This window comes from Desmodus rotundus, chromosome 11 (assembly GCF_022682495.2).
Source record: "Desmodus rotundus isolate HL8 chromosome 11, HLdesRot8A.1, whole genome shotgun sequence".
NCBI classification, from domain to species: domain Eukaryota; kingdom Metazoa; phylum Chordata; class Mammalia; order Chiroptera; family Phyllostomidae; genus Desmodus; species Desmodus rotundus.
Window position 1 is genome coordinate 56,604,886 of NC_071397.1, and position 26,086 is coordinate 56,630,971.

Consider the following 26,086-nt stretch of genomic DNA (forward strand, 5'->3'; position numbering starts at 1 on the left):
AAGAGACTTTGCTTGGTGTGATCAGTGCACTATGCAGTGTGCAGATGTTTTATTGAGTTGTATTCTTGAAACCTGTATAGGTTTGTGAACAAATAGCACTGTAATAAATTCAATAAAAACAAAATAAAACAATGGGGAAAATATAAAATACATTCTTTAAAAAAATCTTTTTTCTTTTATAGGACATAATCCCTAAGTAATATAACAGTATGCTATGCATGTTTTTTTTTGTCTTGTTTGTTGCTCTTGGCTCACTGAAAAAAAAATTATCAGTTACACATTAATAATCTCAAATTTGATTTGGTTAACGAAGTTTGAAGAATATATTTAGAACTGCAAGTCTGCCCCATCATCTTTTTTTCTACTTTTTAAACTATTCTCAATGATTTAAAAATTTTAATGGTATGCTTCAATCAAATAGAAAGTTATTACATTATCAGAGTAAAAACACGTGGGAACTGAAAACAGCAAGCAAACACAACAGAAAGCATTTGTGTACTTCCTTCTACCTATAAGAGCTTCTATGCATACTAGTACTTTGTTAGGTACACTTGTAAAACATGCACTGACCGAAGAGGTGAAACAGCCTATCTTATGATTTTTAGCATATTGAAAAAGTGACCCTATTGCTAACATTAACTTTCTATTATTGAATGGCATGAAAATTTGATTGCACTTTTGGAGGGTTTTGTTATCTAAAATTGTCTAATGACATTTAAAGTGTCAGAAAAGGGGCAATATTGTTTTTGTACTAAACCTGCCAATCCCTATTTGGAATATCTTTCATGCATCCATGCATTGTGCACTGTGAAACTACGTGATGGTGTATGATTAGAACTGTCAAAGTTTTATATGCTCTTTTGAATTTATAATTTACCCCCTTTTAACTTGACAGGTGATTATTCCTTTTCATATCTTTAAGACACTGATGAAAATATTTATATACTAAAATCCCACATTTCCCAACACTTCTTACAAATGATGAGTACACAAAAGTGACACTGTGTTTGAAGTCACACATCACAGCATTTGATTCATCTTTTTTCCGTCCTTAGGCTTGACAGGAGCTGATGGTATGCTTCCTATCTTAGTAACTGCTGCAAGCTGTCACATCCACTTCCAATTAATACATATCTGTTATAGTCCAGCAGCTCTAACAAATGCAAAACTACAAAATATTTCTTCAACTTTCACTAACCAGGTGTTACCATGGTTTCTGGTCTAGCAGGGAAAGTGATGTGTCTTGTTTCTAACAAGTATATTGTCAATCATTAGACCCATATATTTTAATCATAGACTAAAGCCACCAGTATAATAATAGAACTTTGACATACAATGTAACTCATGGAAAAAGTACAGAAAATATTCAGTAAAATTTTACGTTTTCACACTAATATTAGTTTTTTGAGGTTTATTCCATATGAAAATTTGATATTTGATAATGTTATTGAAGATTTCATAAATTCCAAATGTTATGCCTCTTCATCTTTATTTTCAGAACAGTAAAACACTAAAGTCATTGGACATCTACCAGCATGTATTAAATTTTGACTAATAATTTGTTGGGAACCGCCCTGCCTGGTTTCAGAGGCTGTAACCCTCCATGATTAAGGCTGAGTCAGAGTTGGGACCATAAGCCATTAAGGAGACAAGGCTTATCTCCCTGGCAGAACTGCCACCTCTGCCCACTTCACCCTGCTTGGCCCTGAGCTTGGCCAGTTAGCCAATGACAGGTAAGAATCCTCAAGGGAGGATCAACCTAAGGCAGGCATGGTCACGGAAGAGGCCTGCAGGGAAGGACTCAGGGGGTTGTGGAAAAAGGGGGTGATGGACCCTCGCCCCTTGACTTTGAAATAGCCTGAGTCCTCATTCTGTCTGCAAGAAGTCTCCTAATCTCTTGGCTGCCTTACTTCCCTTGCCTGACTTAAGCCTGAAGCAATAACAGAGGGCAGTGCAGTCCTGTGCTGGGAGGGGCGGATTCCCTGGGGAATCAGGCCTAACAAAAATACATACATTCCTGTGAAACCTACTTAATTTGTACCCTCAGTTTAAGAGATAAGGGTCCAGACCTGACATGAGTCTGGTGCCTAAAGTTTTATGGCCCTCTAACTAATTGGCTGTAACTCAGAATAAGCCCTCAGAGTTCTCTGTAAATCTTGTATTGTTTAACCCTTACTGGCTGACAATGATTGATGAGCTTTATCTGTATTCCTATGCGAATGAACCTAATAAAAGCCCCTGGAAAGAGAGGCTCTGGGCCCTTCCCCTTTGAGAGAAGCGGCCACCTTTCCTCCCCAAGCAGATCATGTCTTGGTAGTTTTTTTCTTCATCCGTGGCGGACTGGGGGGCTGCGTTAAAGCCCCCGACAATAATTATTAAAAAACATAGCTTAAATGAAAATATTGTATTGCTTTGTAAGGAAATTTCAAAGTAATATTTTAGGAAAGGTAATATAGATAGATAAGTAAGTAGATGATATATAGATAGATAGATAGATAGATAGATAGATAGATATAGATTAGATAGCAGACAGGTAGAAAGAAAGATGGGGGAGAGAGGGACAGTATTGTTTTAAAGAGCAATTTTTAAAAAATAAAAGCTTTTAACTTCAACCAAGGCTACTTTACCCAGCAAGGCTCTCAATCAAGACAGAAGCCAAATAAGGAGTTTCCCAGACAAAAGAAGTCTAAAAGAATACACCTCCACCAAACCAGCTCTGCAAGAGATGCTAAATGGACTGCTTTAAGGAAAGGAAGGAAAAGAGAGAGAGACAGGAACACAGGTATGAGAAAATGGCAATGAACAAGTGCCTATCAATAATAACCTTAAATGTAAATGGATTAAATGCTCCAGTCAAAAGACATAGAATAGCTGAATGGATAAGAAAGCATGACCCACACATATGCTGCCTACAAGAAACCCACCTCAGGACAAAAGCCTTACACAGACTGAAAGTGAAGGGCTGGAAACAAATATTCCAGCAAACGGACAGGAAAAGAAAAAGCAGGGGTAGCAATACTCATATCAGACAAAATAGACTTCCAAAGAAGGGCCATAAAGAGAGACCCAGAAGGTCACTTCATAATACTCAAAGGAAGAATCCACCAAGAAGACATAAACATTGTACATATATACGCACTCAACATAGGAGCACCCAAATACATAAAGAAAATCTTGGAGGACTTCAAGAAAGATATTGACAACAACACAATTATAGTAGGGGAATTTAACACCCCACTGTCAAAAATGGACAGGTCTTCCAAACAAAAGATTAACAAAGATATTGTGTCACTTAACAATACCCTAGATGAAATGGACTTAACTGACATATATATAGCCTTTCATCCCAAAGAAGCAAAATACACATTTTTTTCAAATGCATATGGAACATTTTCAAAGATAGACCACATGATAGGACACAAAACAAGCCTCAACAAGTTCAAGAAAATTGAAATCATATCAAGCATTCTCTGACCAAAAGGGAATGAAACTAGAAACAAACTTCAAGGAAAAAACCCCAAAACACTCAAAATCATGGAGATTGAATAGCATGCTATTAAATAATGAATGGGTCAAGAATGAGATTGAGGAAGAAATCAAAAACTTTCTGGAAACAAACAAAAATGAAGTCACAACAATCCAAAACCTATGGCACACAGCAAAGGCAGTCCTGAGAGGGAAGTTCATAGAAGTACAGGTCTACCTAAAAAAGATAGAAACATTTCAAATAAACAACCTAACCCTACACCTACAAGAACTCGAGGAACAACAACAAAGACAACCCAGAGCAAGTAGAATGAAGAAAATAACCAAGATCAGAGCAGAATTAAATGACATAGAGACTAAAAGCACAATTGTAAGGATCAATGAATCCAGAAGCTGGTTCTTTGAAAAGATAAACAAAATCGACAAGCCTTTAAGCAGGCTCATCAAGAAAAAAAGAGAGAGGATCCAAATAAACACAATTAAAAATGAAAGAGGAGAGACTACAACTGATACCACAGAAATACAAAGGATTGTAAGAAATTACTCTGAAGAACTATATACCAAGAAATGTGACAACCTAGATGAAATGGACAAAATTCTAGAAAAATGTAACCTTCTAAAACTCAATGAAGAAGAAACAGAAACCCTGAACAGACCAATAACACCTGATGAAATTGAAACAGTAATCAAAAAGTTTCCAACACACAAAAGCCCTGGACCAGACGGTTTCACAGGAGAATTCTACAGAGCATTTAAGGGAGAGCTAACCCCCCATCCTCCACAGATTATTTCAAAAGATTCAAGAAGATGGAAGACTCCCAAACTCGTCTGATGAAGCCAACATCATCCTAATCCCAAAACCAGATAAAGACATAACAAAGAAAAAAAAAATCAGGCCAATATCGCTGGCCTGAACATAGAACATAGATACTAAAATCCTCAGAAAAATATTGGCAAACCTCATCCAGCAATACATTAAAAAGATCACACCGTGATCAAGTGGGATTCATCCCAGGGATGCAAGGATGGTACAATATTCTTAAATCAATAAACATAATACATCACATAAACAACAGCAAAGACAAAAATCACATGATCATACCAATAAATGCAGAAAAAGCATTTGATAAGGTACAGCACCCATTTTTGATTAAAAAAAAAAAACTCAGCAAAGTGGGAATAGAGGGAGCATTCCTCAACATAATAAAGGCCATATATGAGAGACCTACAGCCAACATCATACTCAATGGACAAAAACTTAGAGCTTTCCCACTAAGATCAGGAACAAGACAAAGATGCCCTCTCTCACCACTCCTATTCAACATAGTATTGGATATCCTAACCACAGCAATCAGACAAGAAAAATAAATAAATAGCATCCAAATAGGAAAGGAGGAAAAGAAACTGTCATTGTTTACGGATGACGTGATAGTGTACATGGAAAACCCTATAGACTCCACCAAAAACCTACTCGACCTAATAAATTAATTTGGCAAAACTGCCAGATACAAAGTCAATACTCAGAAATCAATGGCATTCTTGTACACCAACAATGAAACATCAAAAACAGAAATCAGGAAAAAAAAATCCAATTTGACATAGCAACAGGAAAAATAAAGTACCTAGCAATAAAGCTAACCAAGGAGGTAAAAGACCTGTTCTCAGGAAATTACACAACATTGAAGAAAGAAATTAAGGAAGACACAAACAAATGGAAGCATGTACCATGTTCATGGATTGGAAGAATTAACGTCATCAAAATAGCCATACTACCCAAAGTGATTTATAGATTCAATGCAATCCCTATTAAAATACCCATGACATATTTCACAGATATAGAACAAACATTGCAGAAATTCATATGGAACCATAAATGACCCCAAATAGCTGCAGCAATTTTGAGAAAGAAGAACAAGTGGGAGGGATCACAATACCTGATATCAAACTATATATTACAAGGCCCCTGTAATCAAAATAGCCTGGTATTGGCATAAAAACAGGCACATAGACCAATGGAACAGAACAGAGAGCCCAGAAATAAACCCAAGTCGCTACAGTCAATTAATATTTGACAAAGGAGGCAGGAGCATAAAGTGGAGCAAAATTAGCCTCTTCAACAAATGGTGCTGGGAGATCTGGACAACTACGTGCAATAAAAGCAAACTCAATCACCAACTTACACCATACACAAAAATAAATTCAAGGTGTATAACAGACTTAAATATAAGTTGTAACACCATAAAAGTCCTAGAGGAAAACATTGCTAGGAAAATCTCAGACATTCCACACAGCAACATCCTCACAGACATGTCCCCTAAAGCAAGGGACATAAAGGAAAGAATAAACAAATGGGACCTCATCAAAATAAAAAGCTTCTGCATGGCTAAAGAAAACAGCACTAAAATGGAAAGAGAACCAACAGTATGGGAAAACATATTTGCCTTTGTTCGTGGGAATGTAGACTGGTGCAGCCACTGTGGAAAACAGTAGGGAATTTCCTCAGAAAACTAAAAATGGAACTGCCTTTCAACCCAGTGATCCCACTGCTGGGATTATACCCTAAGGACCCTGAATCAACCAATTCAAAAGAATCTATGCACTCCAATGTTCATAGCAGCACAATTTACAATAGCCAAGGACTGGAAGCAACCTAAGTGCCCATGAGCAAATGAGTGGATCAAAAAACTATGGTACATTTACACAATGGAATTCTACACAACACAGAGAAAGAAGGAGCTTATACCCTTTGCAACAGCATGGATAGAACTGGAGAGCGTTATGCTAAGTGAAATAAGCCAGGTGGTGAGGGACAAATACTGTATGATCTCACCTATAACTGGAACATAATCAACAGAAAAAAAAGCAAACAAAATATAACCAGAGACATTGAAGTTAAGAACAATCTAACAGTAGCCAGAGGGGAGGAGGGAAGGGACAGTGGGGAGAAGGGTTTTCAGGAACTACTGTAAAGGACACATGGACAAAACCAAGGGGAAGGTGGAAGCAGGGGAGGGAGGTGGGTTTGGCTGTGGTGGGGGTTGGGGTGGGGAGAAAATGCAGACAACTGTAATCGAACAACAATAAAATAATTAAAATATATATAAATAAACAAAAAAAGAGTTGTTCTTAAATTATTTTGACTGATGGTCTATGCTACTCATATCTAATTAAGGAAATATCAATTAAGCTCTTTATAATTAAAGTGAATAAGTTTAAGAAAAAAATTAAATTAAGTACAGATGGCATTCTCCATTTTGATGTGAAAAGAACTTATCTTGTAAATTATATTGAAATGGCACTAGGATCCAGGGAAGTTTTCATAGCACTTTACTGCATATAAGTGAAAGAGACATACATAACTGTTTGGTTCTTCTCAGAGTAAGAGAACCTCAGTTTGAAGGGCATAGCAATAATTAAGTTTTTCTGTCCATTTTGTCACAACCAGTAGATAAACATAAGGGATTCTGTACAAGACTGGCATCTGAACAAAGAGCTGACTGTTCTCACCTGGAAAGGTGAGGCCTGTTGAGATAATGTCTGTATCATTTAGTACTTGTAATATTGGGTTGGCCAAAAAGTCCATTTAGTTTTTCCTGTAAAATAAAAGGCACATTTTTAATTTTCACCAATAACTTTATTGATTTGGATACTTTGAGTACGTCAGCTATCTCCTGCTATTGGCTTCTGTTGGGTAAGTGCAGAGGAGCTGCTAAACTTCTTCCAATGTATTAAGACAGCTCCACAGCAAAGAATTATTTGGCCATAATGTCAATAGTACCAAGAAAGTTTGCAAACCACTTTTGACACTTTTAATCAGTCACAGCATCTTCTCCAATACTGCACAAATCTTTTTATTTTGCATTTCAGTTATGTTTTTACCTTTTTTGAGATAATAAGGCATAATTTGCCAGATATGTTCCATATTTTCTTCTACCTTCAATATTAAAATGAACACAAAAGTTCACCAATTTTGAAAAGTTTTTTTTAATGCACGCTCATATGACAGCTGACACAATACAATCTAACAAAATTGTTTCAAATGAAGTTAAAGACAACTAAGCACTACTAGAGCCATCATATGAAAAAAAAAAACTAAACAAACTTTTTGGCCAACCCAATATTTGCCTAAACAAATGAAATAGAGTGGAAGAAAACACCAACACTAATAGAAGGAAGGCAGAGGAGAAAAGATCTTATAATTTGGAGTATGAATATAGATAGTTTAATCAAGTAAGAAAAAAAAAGAATACTAAGTTTTATGATGCCAGAAAACAGATTTTGTAAGTGGTTTGTGTGTCTAAGTACATTTTACTCGAATGCAGTGCAGTGCAGAATGCTCACACAATTCACTGTATTCTTGCACTCGATTGTTTCATAAATACTTCAAGCCACTGATATATTCAGTCCCTATGTTCAACACTGGCTAAATAGTGACAACATAGTATAAATACCAATTCCATTCACTCAACGCATTATTCATTGACTTCTGTTTTAGGCATGTTGAATACATCAGTAAAAAAAAATCTAACAAAGATCATCACAGCTCATATTTTAGCATAAAGATGTAAACATTAAAACTATCAATAAATAAGTAAATAATACAGGATATTAGCATGCAATATATTACAATGGGAAACAAAAGTATAAAAGGGTAAAAGATTCAGGAAATATTTTGAAGGTAATATACACAGGATTTTATGCTTGGTTGATTTCAAGGAGAGAGAGTGGGAAGAAAATGTAAGAGGGAAGGAGAGAGGGAGACAGGCAAGGAGGGAGGAACAGAGAGAAGGAGAGAAAGAAAGGAAATAAAAGGAAGAATATGATTCCAATATGAGTCCAAAGTTTTTGGACAGAACACATGGGAGATGATGTTTCCATCAACTAAGATAAAAATGTCTGCAAATGGAGATGCTTTTTGTGAATAATAATGAGTTCAGTTTTAGATAATGAATTTGACATTTGGAGAGAAATATTTGGAGATGTAAACAAGGATACAAGCGTAAAAATGCTCTTTAGAGTGATAAGACTAAACAAGCTCACCATGTGATTGTGGATACAAAAAAAAATAAAAAGAGGACTAAGGGTTTAACTTATGTAATGAGCACATACTAAAAAAAAACATACAACATATAATATGTGCATGTGAGTAGGGGCAATAATAATGAGCAAATAACATGCCAGTAAGTTCCTCTTAAACCAAACATAGGATTTTTTTTTAAATAGGTTTTTAAATCAGTCATCATAAGGGAAGATAGTTATGAACATTTTGGGTGTTAGGGTATTTATCATTTATTTAAAAATTATTTAATATGCATTTATAATATTAAATACATTGGTATTTTACATATATTTGTTTCATGTTATGACATAACATGTTTATTTTGATATTTTCATAAAACATTTTTATGACTTTTCACAGAAATTTTAGAAACTGTGTTTATCAACATTATAGTTGTTTTTCTGAATGAGCTAACAAAATTTCTGGAATCTTATTTTACAGTTGAAAAATATGTCTTGAGAATCCCCTGTTCTCTGTGTACTGTCAAAAAGATTTTCAAGAAGAAATTTTTTCAGTTGCACTTATCTTGAGAGGAAATGTTGTGCTGTGGGACAACGTTCTGTGCTTGAGAGTTTATGTAACAGGGACAGATGTGGATGGTTATAGCTAATGCGAGAGTATTGGTGAAAGTAATAGGAGTATTTATTATTGGATGCTGTTCATGACAGTGAACATTTCTAAAATTGTATAATGAAAGTAGCAAGGTTGTTGTCAATTATTTAATTTATTAAATTTATTGGAGTGACATTGACTAACAAAATTATATAAATTACACATGTACAAGTCTATAATACATCAGCAGCATACTGCACTGTGTGTTTACCACCCAAAGTAAACTTTCCTTCTGTCACCTTATATTTGACCCCCTTTACCATTTTTTTACCTCCCCACCACCTTCCCTCTGGTAACCACCATACTGCTGTCTGTGTCTATGAATTTTTGTTTGTTTGTTTTGTTTGTTGCTTTCAGTTTTATATCCCACATATGAGTGAAATCTTGATTTTTCCATCTGACTTACATGCTGTTGTGCATGTCCATGAGTTATTTATCTTTTCTTTTTAGCTCATTTCCTTCACCAACCTGACCCCCCATCCCAGAGCTGTCAGCCTGCTCTCTGAGTCCGTCTCTATTTTGCTTGTTAGTTCAATTTGTTCATTAGTTTCCACAAATGAGTGAAATCATATGGTACTTGTCTCTCTCTGATGGGCTTATTTCATTTAGATAGTTTTCTCCAGGTCCACGCATGCTGTCCCAAAGTGTAAAGTTTTCTTCTTTTTTTATGGCCAAGAAGTATTTAATTGTGTAAATGTCCCATAACTCTTTTATCCACTCATCTACTGATGGACACAGAGTTGCTTCCAAATCTTGGCGAATATAAATAAAACTGCAGTGGGCAGGGGGGTGCATATATTCTTTCAAACTACTTTTTTGGGTTTCTTTGTATTTTATCCCTTTTTAATAGATAAGTAGTATCATGCCAGTTGTTTACTTAAAATATGTAGAATGAAAAATTCCTTTTGTGGTCTAAGCTAATTTGAGTTGGGTGAATTTCTAATTCATATTAAAGGCACATTGGAAACTAATTATAAGGCAATTATTTTTGTTTCCCTAAAAAGCAACTGTTTTAGCAGTAATTTTCACTTTTATTATAACAACAAAAATCACAAAAATAAACTTAACATGTTTAGTTATCTATATATTTTTGGGAAATTGTGGGTTTTCCTCATATAAAACATATTTATAAATGATTATTGTTTGTATTCATGGCACAGTGAAATCAATTTCAGAGGTTCATAGGTGAACTATATTATCTAAAATTTAAAAAAGTTGTTCAGAGCCATGAACTTCTTAGAAGTAATAAGAATGCAAAAAAAAAATAGATATTGAGGGTGGAGAAAAGGTACAGTATTTTTTATATTGTTTTAATTGTAAAAAATAGGATTTGCTAAGGAAAATGTGGTATATTACACTAGAATACTGATCAGCCACAGGAAAAGATAAAATACTGCCATTTATAACAATATGGATGGACCTTGAGAACATTATACTAAGTGAAATAAATCAGAAAAAGCTAAAAAGCATAGAATGTCACTCATATGTGAAATATAAAACTGAAACTCATCAACACAGAAAACAGTATGATGGTTACCGGGAAAGGGGGTGGGAAGTGGAGGGTAGAGGGGGCCAAATATATTTTAATGGAAGGTGGTTTGACTTCGGGTGGTGGACAAACAACAAAACATACAGAGCACGTATCATAGAAACATGCACTTGAAACCTGTATGATCCTATTGACCAATGTCACCTCCAAAAATATAATAAAAATAGATAAAATAACATAAAATAAAATAGGTTTGCAACAGGATTTTTTCCCATAAAATAGTAGATCTCAATGTTTTCATCAATAAAATAGATTCCACTTCATTATAATGGTATGGCATATAAATAATAGTCATCACTTGTGCAGCTTTTTATAACATATAGGTTGAGTTCTTAAATATTATGCACTTTGACATGTGCTATTTTAAATAAATGAAGACAAACTAAAAATTAACTTTCATTTTAAACATGTTTTAATATTATTTGGGCATCACATTAGACACAGAATAAAGAACACAAATGTTGTACTCTAATGTCCTAAATGTTGTATTCTGTATGTCCTAAAATCTTTGTGTCCTGGTAAATAAAAGAATGAAAAAGTCTGATCTAGAGATAGGGGATAAGATTCTCAAATGTGGAAGACTAACACAGACAGGCCTGTGATTGCCTAGCCAACATCAGTCTCATTAAAAAAAAAAAAGGCTTGAAATGAACTTATTACAGCAATAATGCAATGATTGCAGCCATTCAATATTTCCTGAACATTGTGATATCTCTAGAAGTCATTCCAACACAGGACCCATGAAATAATCCAAACAGTATTAAAACCTGCTTATTATTTCCAGTGAATGAACCTCAAGAGGCAGTGGATCTTCAAGGCCTTTGCAAAGTGTGCCGGAGACACTCAGACACCAAGTCTATCAAACAAGCTTCCCAGGCATCTTTTCGGTACCTCTCATTTCTGATATGTGAAGAATTTGTGACGAATTTGACAACATAAGTTAAAAATATGTAAGAAGTAGTTCCTGCTCACATTGAGAACTCAATTTAGTATTAATATATAAATAATAAATTGTTTAGAATACTTTGTGAATCATTCTTTCCTCTTTAACAGGTAGCTTTATAAGTCTTCTTTTACTTCCACAAACTAGCTTGTCAAAATTCTAATATAATTAAAATAAATTTTCTGTCTATTCTACATCTATGTAGCTGATTAAGGTTTGATAAATAAATATACCAAGAGGGTGTTCTCATTTTAAATTCAATACCATAATACTCTGGTTTCTCTTCAGATTGTATAAATCTTTCACCTTTTAAATTTATTACCATAAACTTCAAATTACCACTTCATGTGGACTGAAAAACACAGTTTTCCTTGTCCACTTTTCCATTTTTCTATAAGGATGTTTTTAATAATCTTTTTAAAAAAAACTCCTCATACCTCAATCTCTATTTTCTTTCTCAGTAGATGACACTGCTTTGTCCTTGTAAAAGAAAAATTAAATTAATGAGAGAGAAATCACAAATAAATTACTCTATAATATTTTCTTCTTAATTCACTGCCACTTCTACTGATGAATTATTTTTGCACCTGTCTACAATCGCTCCTCCTATTGTGCACTAAATCACAACCTCTTTCACTCAAGAGCCTGGCTAGAATGTTCTACCTTTTCTCCCAGATCCTGAACACCCCTTGAAGTATTTCCATCCATTTACAGATATGATGTTGCCAATTTCATTAAAACATCATTCCTTGACCAGTTATTTACTCTCTACCTGTTGGTCCATTTCTTTGTTTCACTTCACAGCACATTGCCTCAAAATAATTTTCCATATGAAACTTCTCAAATTCCTCTTTTTCCCTCCTTTCTTAAACTCACTCTCATCCGTGGTTTGTTCCCGTCACTGCACTGAAACTACACTAGTCAAAGTCACTACTTACCTATATAGGGCTAAATTCAAAGGTCAAATATTAGTCCTCACCTTATTTTAACTATCAGTAGCTGTAATTATCTGTAGTTGTTATGTCCACTTGGAAGGAAATTATTTTGGGGACTATGGCTTTATCACTGGGCTTCTCAGATGCTATGCTCTCTTGTTTTTTACTTTTATTGAATTGTTGGCTTCTTTTTGACTATTTTAGGTCTTTTTTTCTTCTTTATTTCAAACTCCATAATCACTGGAATATCTCAACACTCACTCCTTAAACATTTATCTTCTACCTACACTTTCAATGTAATGACTTCACTAAGTCCCATAGCTTTACATAATAGCTCTTTACTCACAACTTTCATATATATATCTTCCAGCTGACTCACAGCATCTCTCCTGAATTTCAAACACACACATCCAACTTCATACCTCATGCTTGACATGCAAAACTGAACATACACCACAGAAAGTTTCTGAACTTCTTTTCTAAACTTACTCCATCAATGATATTTCCCATTTCAATGGCAAACCCATCATTCCATTTCCTCTGGTTCTAATTCTTCGACTCATTCTTCTCCTCTTATTCTGTCAATCTCTGATTTCCATCAGAAATTCTACAGACTCCACTTCAAGAATCTGATCAACATTCACCAGCTCTGTTGCACCCCCATCTGTTGTTTACTATCTCAATGTGTAATATTTCATAACTGCCCTATTACCCAGTCTTACTCCAGAGGCTGGATTATCCAATTATATATAAGTCAAATTGAATCACTCTGTTCAAAACCCTTCAGTACCCCTCTAATTATCTCATAATAAAAGCCAAATGCTTAAAAATGGACAAAACCCTAAAAGGCCTGACACAAACCCAACTTCCTGTTCTCTTTGTGTTCCCCTTTCACTGTCTTTCCAAGAACACTTCCTCCTTGATCTTCTTGAAAGACGGCAGTCATGCTCCCCACCTAGAATATTCTTTTCTTACGTAGCATTGCTCCCTCCCTTCCTTATATCTTTTGAAGTGTAGATGAAATTTCATTTTCTCAATAAGGCCTACTTGGATTATACTAGAAACATTGTAAAACTCTCTTGAATACTTCCAAACCTCTTTAGATTGTTTTATTTCCATAGCACTTCTTCTAGCACACTATATATTTTACCTATTTTCAATATTGCTTACTGACTATTATACTAGAATGTAAGTTCCACATGAGCAGATTTTTTCTTGCCTATTTTGTTCACTGATGCCTTAAACAGTACTTATTAATTTCCTAACAGATAATTAGTTAATGGATGGATCATTGGCATGGCTGCTGTTACAGTTGAGGGAACAAACACAGAGAAAGGAAGTAACTTATCAATGATAGCACCAAGACTATGTAACAATATGGAACTGTGATTGCAGACAATTATATTACCAGAATATCTTGCTTTTAACCACTTCACTGTTTTTAAATCCAAATAAGAAGTCATAACTTTCATCATTTCTGTCTGTTGCATTGTCACCTCACACTGTTGCATTTGATTAGTTTCTGTTCTTCATTGGCTTCAAATAGGAAACTCTATAAGTGAATATTTTAGTATTAATAATATTTGGAGATTATATATAAGTCGGTGACATACTTTTTAACCAAATACCAATAATGCAGTTTGTTCATATCTCAAACAGACAGCTTGTATCTGGAAGCTATCTTAACTTTGGGTATCGGAATTATATATGTTCCTGAATCTTTAAATTCTTATGAGCCTTTAGCAAAATCCACCTAAAGTGAAAACAAATAATCTGTGATACAAGGTGAAATCCTACATATCTTTGAGGAATCATCCTAAAATGCCAGTTGTTTAAGATATTTCCTGTTTTTTTTCAACTAGAAATGTTAACTGTCATTGTCAAAGCCTGCAACACTTTTACTCTTTTGTACTGAAAAATTTATACTTGAATTATATTTATTTGAAAAAAATAATCATATATTAAGCAGATTATCAGTTATTAAGAAAAGATGATTATTTCTGTGTCCCTCAGGACCTGATAATATATTTTATCCAAAGTTAAGTATTCAGTAAATATTTGTTGAATTGAGTGGATTAAAAAGTGGAACAAAGTAAATTCCATTTGTATGGCACATTAAAACTGAAATAAGTAAAATTAACCAGTCTATTTTTAAAATGATGATCATAATCATCTGTTTTCTGTACATCCCCTTCAGCCAATGGAGGAGACAAGCCTGTGCTATGAGGTGTGAGTACTGAATCTAATCAAATACTTGCAGATGGATTTTTGTCCTGCTTGTCCTGAAGGGGATTATATATCAGTCATATGACGCCCTTGGTTTACTTCAGAACTTTATTATTGGTTGTTTCAGGAAAGTTAGGAAACGTCTCTGTCGGGGGGCTTTAACACAGCCCCCCAGGTTCCACCGGCCAAAGAAAAAGACTACCAAGACATGATCTGCTTGGGGAGGAAAGGGGGCCGTTTCTCTCAGGGGGAGAAGGGCCCCGAGCCTCTCTCTCCAGGGGCTTTTATTAGGTTCATTCGCATAGGAATACGGATAAAGCTCATCAATCATTGTCAGTCAGTAAGGGTTAAACAATACAAGATTTACAGAGAACTCTGAGGGCTTATTCTGAGTTACAGCCAATTAGTTAGAGGGCCATAAAACTTTAGGCACCAGACTCATGTCAGGTCTGGACCCTTATCTCTTAAACTGAGGGTACAAATTAAGTAGGTTTCACAGGAATGTATGTATTTTTGTTAGGCCTGATTCCCCAGGGAATCCGCCCCTCCCAGCACAGGACTGCACTGCCCTCTGTTATTGCTTCAGGCTTAAGTCAGGCAAGGGAAGTAAGGCAGCCAAGAGATTAGGAGACTTCTTGCAGACAGAATGAGGACTCAGGCTATTTCAAAGCCAAGGGGCGAGGGTCCATCACCCCCTTTTTCCACAGCCCCCCGAGTCCTTCCCTGCAGGCCTCTTTCGTGACCAGAACCTGTCTTAGGTTGATCCTCCCTTGAGGATTCTTACCCGTCATTGGCTAACTGGCCAAGCTCAGGGCCAAGCAGGGTGAAGTGGGCAGAGGTGGCACTTCTGCCAGGGAGACAAGCTTTGTCTCCTTAGTGGCTTATGGTCCCAACTCTGACTCAGCCTTAACCATGAGGGGTTACAGCCTCTGAAACCAGGCAGGGCGGTTCCCAACACGTCTCCATGCATCAGAAATCTTTAAAATCCCATGTATTTTGGAGTTTTCACATCATAAGTCAAGTAGGATTTTTCAGAGAAGTAACACATAACATTTTAAATTCATTAAGCTTGAAAGTAGTTGAACTCCTCTGTTTAAAATTACTAAGGTAAAATAAGTTATAAAAATAAATAGTTTTTAAATAAACTTTGGTAGTTAGTGAATTAAGATATTGAAGTTTTTAAACTTATACTGCTCTATTTCTTGGGTTATTAGTCATATTTTTTTGCATGTGCAAGAATGTTTTTCAAGATCTGCATTCAAAATATTCTGCTTAGAATATTACTTTCATAATGACCAACTACATTCCTAGCACTTCTAATGGAAAGATTGATATAAATTTATAGTTACATATTTTAACTATAAAAGTGATACATTATCATACGCAACCCATTTTTTTCATACTATTCATATGCCAGCTGTAGGGAGCATTTTCTTTTTGTCTAATATTCTCAAGTGTGAATGTCACAAATGTATAAGTGGTTCATGTTTTCTGTAATTTCTTTTATCTTGCTTGTCATAATTTCATCAGAATCTTGAAACATTCCTGAAGTGAACAAAACAATTGTGAAGTAGAGAATTAAATGCAAGGAAATATAAACTATTGGTCTCAATAATGAGATTCCACTAGTTGTAAAGATATGTTGATTTCTAAGTAAACATTTAAAGAATTTTTGCTACTCATTTTCTATTCCAAATTTTAAATGCCATCTTATCTCTGCATTCATCTTCTCAGCAGCTTTTGAACTTCCTATTTCTTTGAATTAGAATTACATATTTCAAAACATAAAAAAGATCTTTATAACTAAAATGCAATGCTAATTTTTAAAAATTTGCTAGAACTGAATAAAAATGAGGAGTTTGACTATGTATGACATACTTGTGAAATTGAAAGTGCTATATAAACTAGTGAGAAGTATGAACATATAATGGAATATTGTATCTAAAGAACCATTAGCTCTACATCTTATTAGCATATGATCTTATACAACATTTTTATCTATGGAAAAATCCATTGTCTGACGTTTGGTCATTGTTTATATTTGATATTCAAGTAAGTCTGTATTTGCAATTGTGGCTGTATTTAAAAGATTACAAATAAAAGAAAAAATATAGAATAAGTTAGTTTAAAATTTAACAAATCTGTATATATTTTCTTCCAATATAATTAATAAATTATTCGATATTTTTTTCTCCTCTGACTCAGCCTCTTTGTTTGGTAAGTAAGTAGAATGTCTTTACTGTTAGTGCACACTGTACAAATTCTACTTGTGGACTGTAAGTAAGGGGCTTTATGACTGTATACATAAATTACTCATGAGAGCTCTATCTATGGATACCCAATTAACGTTGCTTCAAGACCTCAATTTCATATACCACAGTGTTTCTATGTCTCATCAAGGTTTTTTAACATTTATGTTTTCTGGTTGCCTCTCATCTGTGGCCTCATGTCATTATCAGCGTGATTATCAAGCTCAATTTAACTTCTACGACAACAATCCCTTTTAGCATGCATCTGTATCTTAAATTTTGAACAATTTATCATGCAGATGGAAAAGGGTTTATATCACAGTAATAAAACAACAGTAATGGGCACCAGAAGCATCATATTTCTTAAAATGTTTTCCACTTTTGCAAACTAATGGAAATTTTACTGTCCTTGAATGTAATACCGGCATCTTGTCAATCATTTCCCCTTTTTTTCTCCATTCCTATATCTGGTACCTCTCTCTCTCTCTCATGACCTCAGAAGTCAAACAAAGATGTGTCTTCCCCTATGGAATGCTGAAGCTTACTCTTACCTTTGAGATTAAGGTGAGGAGGGCGGGATTTTTACAGCATCAACTTTCTATATTTTTTTGATGGGCATAGAAGGTTGTAGAAGGCTTTTATTTTTTAATTTTAATTGAATTTATTAGAGGTGATATTGGTTAGTAAAATTACATAGGTTTCAATTGTACAATTCTATAATATATCATCTGTATATTGTATTGTGTGTTCACCATCTAAAGTCAATTGTCTTTCTGTCACCATCTATACCCTCTTCACCCTCTTCTACCTTCCTCACCCCCTTTTCCCTCTTGTAATCACAATCTGTTGTCTGTGTGTATTTTTTCCTTACTTTCTTCTCCTTTTTTCCCCAGTCCACTAACCCCCTCCCTTCTGACAGCTGGTATATATGAGTCTGTTTCTATTTTGTTTGTTAGTTTATTTTGTTTGTTAGGTTCCACATATTAGTGAAATCATATGGTACTTGTCTTTCTCTCACTGGCTTATTTCATTATCATAATACCCTTCAGGTCCATCCATGCTATTGCAAAAGGGAAGATTTCCTTTTTTATGGCCAACTACTATTCTACTCTGTAATGTACCACAGTTTTTCATCCACTCATCTACTGATAAGCACTTGGGCAGCTTCCAAATATTGACTATTGTAAATAATGCTGCAGTGAACATAGGGGTGCATATATTTTTTCAAGTAGTATTTAGGGTTTCTTCAGATATATTCCCAGAAATGGAATCACTGGGTCATAAGTAAGTTCCATTTTTAATGTTTTGAGGATTCTCAATATAGTGTTTTCACAGTGGCTGAATCAATCTGCTTTTCCACAAACAATGCACATGAGTGTGAATAGAGGAAACATACCTCAACATAACAAAGGCTATCTATGACAAACCTACAGCCAACATCATACTAAACAGGCAAAAACTACATCATACTAAATAGGCAAAAACTAAAAGCATTCCCTTAAGATCAGAACAAGACAGCAATGTCTGATTTCACCATTCTGATTCAACATAATACTGAAAGTTCTAGCCACAGAAATCATACAAGAAGAAGAAATAAAAGTAATTCAAAATGGAAAGGAAGAAGTAAAACTGTCACTATTTTCAGATGGCATGGTACTATACATGGAGAACCCTGAAGATTCCATCAAAAAATTACTAGAACTGATAAATGAATTCAGTAAAGTAGCAGGATACAAAATAAATATCCAGAAATCAGTTGGATTTTTATACATGAATAATGAACTATTGGAAAAGGAAACTAAGTAAACAATACTATTTACAATTGAATCAAAAAAATTGAAATACATAGGAATAAAATTAACCAAGGATGTAAAATACCTGTACTTGGAAAATTATAAGACACTGAAGAAAGAAATTGAAAAATATAAAAATAAGTGGAAGCATATACTGTGTTCACAGATAGAATTAACATTGTAATATTTAAGCAATCTATAGATTGAACACAATTCCTATCAAGATACCAATGGCATATTTCAAATAACCAGAATAAATATTCCAAAAATTTATATGAAATCACAAAAGACCCTAGATAGCAACAGCAATCCTGAGAAAGAAAAACAAAGTTGGAAGAATCACATTACCTAATATCAAACTATGCTACGGAGCCATAGTAATCAAAACAACATAATACTAGTATAAAAATAAACATATAGATCAATGGAAAAAATTAAAATCCCAGAAATAAATCATTTCTCAGTATATATCAACATACTCATCTAAAAATTTTGACATGCTTACAAATGAAAATGTAATTAATACTCTTCTCTGTTTTGTTGCAATAAAAAGTGAGGTTGCATTTCTTTAAAAATAGCAAGTATATATTAATATTTAAAATTTCTTTAAAACAACATTAATTAAAAGTCTTAGGACATCATAAGGCACTAGGTAATTTCCTGTGCTCTACTCTCTTAATCTGAAGCACTTAACTGAAAAGTTTCTTAATTAGAAATGAAAACATAATTTTAAGTAATTTCTAACATTAAGCATATGTTTCCTGGTAAACTTCATGAATCTTTGGACTTTCAGCCTTTGATAATGCAACGTAATTTCATTTTGTTAAAAATACATTGTATTAATCAAATATCTGTTGTTTAGATGTGATAGTTGTCATCATTTTCCTCTGGAGAAAAAAATCCAAACAAAAATTAGACCTATTGGAATTCTATATTCTTTACTCTAATATGTTTTAAGTTTAAATGCCAATTAGGTCATTATAACAAATGTTATGGTCCTATTACTTGGACATAAAAATCTGTTTTGGCTCTAATGTTACAAACATTCTGAGCTTAGCACCAATATATTATAAGATATGAAAAATAGTTTTTGTTGAAAATAAAGAATAGAAAAGGGAAGAGAATTTAGTCATTTCAAATGCAAACGTGCATGCACGTAATTCTCATTTACATGCGTGCAATTCTAAAATGACTATGTATTTGAGAACAGACTAAGAATCATTTGGTATAGAAAAGCATCTGCTACACATACACAAAGATATTATTCAACTTGAAGAAAAATTTACTATATGCCTCAAGCTGACATTATAGACGCTGTAAAACAACAAAAAATGAAATATTATTGAATGAATTGCATTAGTTTAAGGATGTTTACAATGATAAACGTAGCTGGGTAAAAATCATTTCACTCATCTGTTATCTAAATTTGCATACACCATATATATTTTATTTTTCTTTTAGTGTTCCATGATTTAAAAAATTAGAAATGACAAGAAAACTAGGCTTTTATGTTGTCTTCCACAAAACTGTATATTTTTTAAAAAGATCTTTTATTTTTTATGTCTTCAGTCGCCACCTCTAAATATATTACTATCTGCAAGAATATGTTCTGTAAAATGTTTGATTTCTTACCAGAAAACTGCAATGTCAATTTGTTCAAAATGTAGTGTGCTAGATAAGAAAAAATATAAACAAAGTTTAGAAAACAAATGGCCAATAGTACCTAGAAAACTTGATATTTTTAAAGAATGGACTTATAATTTCTAAAAATATATATATTTTAAAATTATTTCTCAGCCCTCGCTGGTGTGGCTCAGTGGGTTGTACACCAGCCTACAAACCAAAAGGTCACTGATTCAGTTCCTGGTCAGGGCATATGTGTGGGCTATGGGCCAGATCCCCAGTTGGGGACATGCGAGAGGCAATGAGTTGGTGTTTTTATCACAGATCAGTGTTTCTCCCTCTCTCCTTCCCCCCTACCCCTCTCTCTAAAAAAATAAGTAAAAAATCTTAAACAAATGAAGTTATTTCCCAAATTATTAAAAATGAATATATGTATATTATTTTGTCACAGAGAGGAAAAACAGAAGTGTGTTTTTAAATTTATTCTTCAGCATGGGTTACCTTATAATTTAGCATGTATGATTTGTGCAGGCACTATAATAGGCAGTCTGTGTGTAAAGAGTTAAATATTAGGACTATAAAGCACACTCAGTTGGAAAAGAAAAGTATACATACACAATTGCAAAACACATGATAGGCACTTTATTCACCATTAGAATTTATAGAAGAAAGGTATCGCTGAGAGTAGTATTGGTTTAAGACAAAGTACCAAAAAAGTATAACCCATCTTTTATCTAGTTCTCAATCATAGGCAAGTATTGTTCTATTTCTTTACCTGGAATAACAGGGTGAAACAGAATATTAGACTAAAAGTTAAAAATAAATATTATATTTTTAATACTGCCCATCCTTAGATACATAGATATAGTTACATCACACCACCCAGATTCCTCTTCAGTCAAGGGCTTGTCTCTCCAACTGGCATCTTCATTAGGGTTTGACTCTGCTACAGAGAACATTTCACCCACGGCCTGTTTCTCCTATGTGGGCCATGTGCGACGGTGGATCAGCCTAGTCAATCCCAATGTCTGACAGTTTTGGCAGAACATACTCATTCTGGAGGTGCTCAGGAGATTGGCCAACTTTTCTAGCCTCCCCTCATCAGTGGACCTGTCCTTGTGCTCAGTGGTTATTCCTTTCTTATGTGTCCCCAGGTGTTGATCCTTAATTAATACTCATGATGATAAACTCTGTCTCAGCCTCTTCAGAAACAAGTGAGACACAGTAATTCTCAGGAGTGGTGCAGGAAATAAGGTGATGATGTTTATGACTGGATTTCTCACCAGCCTCCCTGCTAGTGATGAGGAACCAGCCCTTCACTGGTGGTGAATGGAGCACAGACAGCCCCTGATACAAGACAGTGTTAAAAGTCACTGAGGTTGTGAATTAGCAGAGTCTAACAGTGAAAAGGAATGTGTTAGCTGGTACAATTTAGAGGCATAAGGGAAATAGTAAATATAAAGACAATGGGATAGAATAGCTATTGCTAGGCACCATTAATACTCTGCAAAATGGTAATGAAAAGCCGCAGGAGACTAATATGTAATTGGAAAGCAAGTGTGAAAACCAGAAGGTCCCCATGGCAACATGTAATGTAATTCTCATCCTGCAGTTAGAGGACAGGAAAAGCTGAGGCCAGGCCAAGGACTTAATCACAGGAATGGCTGAGGTAGAAAAGTTTAAAAGCACAGCCAACTCATGTTTGCTATGCCAAGGTCAGAGTCATTGTTGAGGAAATGTGGAAACTCAACTTGAAACATGGCCCCCAAATACTGAATCTTTAGGTATGTCTACAAGTCCTGAGCCTGCTGGAGTTGCTCAGCATTCCCTATTGAGAACCAACACTCTCTTAATTTAAAATCAATGAAAAGGCTCTGGCCCTGCAAGACAACTAATCTCCAAAATCTGTCAGCTCCTCAAAACGTTAAATATAAAATTACTATATGACCTAGCAATTCTAGCTTGAGGTATAATCTCAAGACGAGATATGTCCACACAAATCTTGTACACTAATGTCATAGTAGCATTATTTGTAATAGACAAAAACTATGGAAGAAAACCAAATGTGCAACTGACAAAGAGACAAAAATGTGTTTTTGTTATCTAACAGATGTACCATGGGATGAAAACCAATAAAGTATACGCTAATATATGCTGCAGCAGGGATGAACCTTGAAGACATTACGCTAAGCGAAAGAAGCCAGTCACAAAAGGCCACAGTTTGAGTGATTCCATTTAGGTGAGATATCCACAAGAAGCAAACTTAGAGGCAGAAAGTAGATTAGTGGTTGATTAGAATTGGGAAAGGGTGACAGTGGAAAGGAATGAGAGGTGATTGGTGGTGGATACAGAGTTTCTGTTTAGGGTGATGAAATGTTCTAAAACTAAGTTTTTATGATATTTGCATAATTCTGTAAATGCACTAAAATTATTGACTTGTACATGCCAGAATTATAGAATATGAATTATAGCTCAAACTGTTTAAAAAATAGTAGAGTTCACAGACAACTTTTACTCATCTCCTCATGTGAATTTCCTTACAATACTCAACACTAGTAAAATGAAAGAGTTTCTTTACTAAAATACTCTTTTGGCCCCAAGATCTAATTCTGAGTCCCACATTGCATTTTGCTATCATATCTCCTCAGTCTCCCCCTATCTGCAATAATTTTTCTTTTTTATACTCTATTACTAGAAACTATTTATGATTCCTAGCCCACAATAGAAGGGACAGTAATTGAGGTAATTGAACTTTCCTTCCTTGATAGACAGGTAACGGAATTTATGATAATTTTTAAAACCATCAGAGTAATTAGGAAATTTCAACTGAGTTATATTAGGGTATGCAAATAGCTAATTTCTCTTTTAATTTTGTCCACTAATATTCTCATTCACCAACAAATTGTGATTGCAACAGTTATAGCAATAAGGCTTTCATGACAACTTTCTATTTCTCTTATATCACATACACTGTAGTGAAGGGTAAAAAACCTTTGCCTTCTACCCTTCTCAGTTCCTGACCGGGGTGCTGTAACAAATACAGAGTCACAAGATAAAAGCATACACATTTATTTAATATGTTGTGCAAGACAAGAAAGCCTACAAAAGGAAATGAAGACATGCTAGATTCTTTTCCTTGAATCTCACTTTTTCGTAAGTGTCAGAATAAAAGACTAATTTTCTATAAGTGACAAAGGGCTTAAAAATGGTTAAAGATGATGAGAGTTCATTTTATGAGAAAATGTAATTCTTTCTGTGGCATACAACATTTTACAATAATAACCAGAATAATTACTGATAACATTATACCAGGTCATATCAGATTTCTGGAAATTTCATACAATTTCTGTAACACATGTTAAAAACATCTATCTATACAATAAAACCTAAGGTTTATAATCACTTATTTGACAACGTTTCCCATCTTATTTAATATTCCAAATAAACCTAATCAGTTTAGCATCTCTCTTGTACAAGGCCAGAGGCAAATCCTTTGAGATTTTTCAGACCCTCTGGGAAATCTCAAAGTTAATGTGAGGCCAAAAAGAAAATGTCAAATATTTGGACCTATGATTAAATAGGGTCACATATCATTATGAAATAATAATTATTTATTCAACCAAAGTAACAATAGAAGATATTAAAGATAAATATACAAGGTGACATAGTTGTGAACAAAACCTAACTCTTTTAATATTGAGAAGACTAGTTTTTTGAAGCAACCCAAGACCTAAAGATACAATATGAACCACAGTAAATTATTTTTGCTAACACACAAAATCTTAGCTTTCAAGGTAGATTATATAAAAGGTAAAATAAATCTTTCACAATTTCTTATCAAGGAGAAACCAATAGTCCAAAAAGTATTTTTTTCCTTTTGACAGAAGTTTTTTTTTTCCATTTACTTCTATATAAATAAGTATGGATAAGCATAAAAATAAAAACACATCTTAATACATCTTACCTTAGTCACCAGAAACTGTTGAGGAGAAAAAATAAATTTTCTTCACACTTAATGTCTTCTCTAGAACTTCATAAATGGTTAATCTTATCTGGGTTAGAAGTTTTCCACAGTAATTACTGTAATTCAAGTTTTTCTTTCAGGATTACCATTGGTAACTTTAACCTAGACACATTGGACTCCGTCCAGCTTATGGCAGAGCCAGCCCCACCCATGATCCAATCTAGTTTCCCAATTGGACACAGTCCAACTCTAGTCTTTGTATGAACCCAGTTTGGAAAAAGAAATACTTAAATAAAGTCTAAAAGCTCATAATTCAAGAACTAGAATCTGAGAAGGATTTACCCACGACCTCCAGAGGCAGCAACAATGCAGCAAGCTCACTGGACTCAGTAATACCTTTGCCTGGCTGCTTGTTGCACCTGGGGATCATCAGAAGTCTCCTTTGGACACATGGACAAAACCAAGGTGGGGGGTGGAAGGAAGGCAGGGAGGTGAGTTTGGCCGGGGTGGTGGGGAGTGGTTGGGGGTAAATGCAGATAATTGTAATTGAACAACGATAAAATAATTTTTTAAAAAAGAAGTCTCCTTTGGTTTTCCCTTCCGACACAAGAACTGTTAAAATATAAATTGAGGCATATTGAAATTTTAAAGACTTGTTTAAGCAAAAAGTGATTTAAATCATTCAGAAATCAATCTAGAACATAGAAAGAAGGTCCAAGGAACTCTAGAAAATAAAGACTTCTATAGATAGAAGGGAGAGGGAACAATGAAGTCATATTAAGTAAAAAAGCAGGTTTATTATTGCAAAGTTACTTTCCTTTAGGAGATAGCAGGGTATAATGGACAGATTAAGTAACTGGTACTGATCAAGTGATTCCCCACTGAGTTGTTTAAGATTCCATTTTGGGGAGACCTGAAACTGTAATTAAGGTAAGTCTTAGACTGGTGATGTGGAGTTTAGCATAAGCTACTCCATTTTGGACAAGTGGTCTTGTTTTTAACAGTGCTTATGCCTGGGAAAAAAATGCCAAACTAAGTGGGCCTTAACCTATTTTGATTATTTAAGTCTTTTAAAATACATTTTACTTATTACTCTCTTCCTTCTTTTACTGCTATAGGCCACTTATCTATTTCTTTTTAATACGATGAGAAAAATAAATGCCCATGTTCTTTCCATTGCTTTTTTTCCTATAATTAGTTTAACTTTAGAGGGTTAATAAATTATTCTATGGGAATTTTACATAATGTAACATCAAGAAATGTGATTGTTGAGTTATAGAAAATTAGCAATTTTATAATAACAATACCTTGCAAATCCAAGAAAAAAAAAACCCTGTGATATGTACAGCTTATATTTCAAGGTAGTTAAGCAATTTGTTAAAGTCATATCATGTGTGAAGGCTGAGGTCAGGATTAGAAAGTCAATATTTTGATTTATAATTTAATCAGTTGAGTTTTTTCTTTCACTAAAAACCATGTAAGTAGAGTTATTTATCTTCAATAAGTATTCAAAACATAAATTTAAATAAAAAAGGAGCCAAGTACATATCCCTCATTACTTGTGTATGGAGTATTACTTGTGTACAAAATATACTCTTGACTTTGCCAAATAATGTTACATATTTCTAAAATAATTTTTTTATAGTT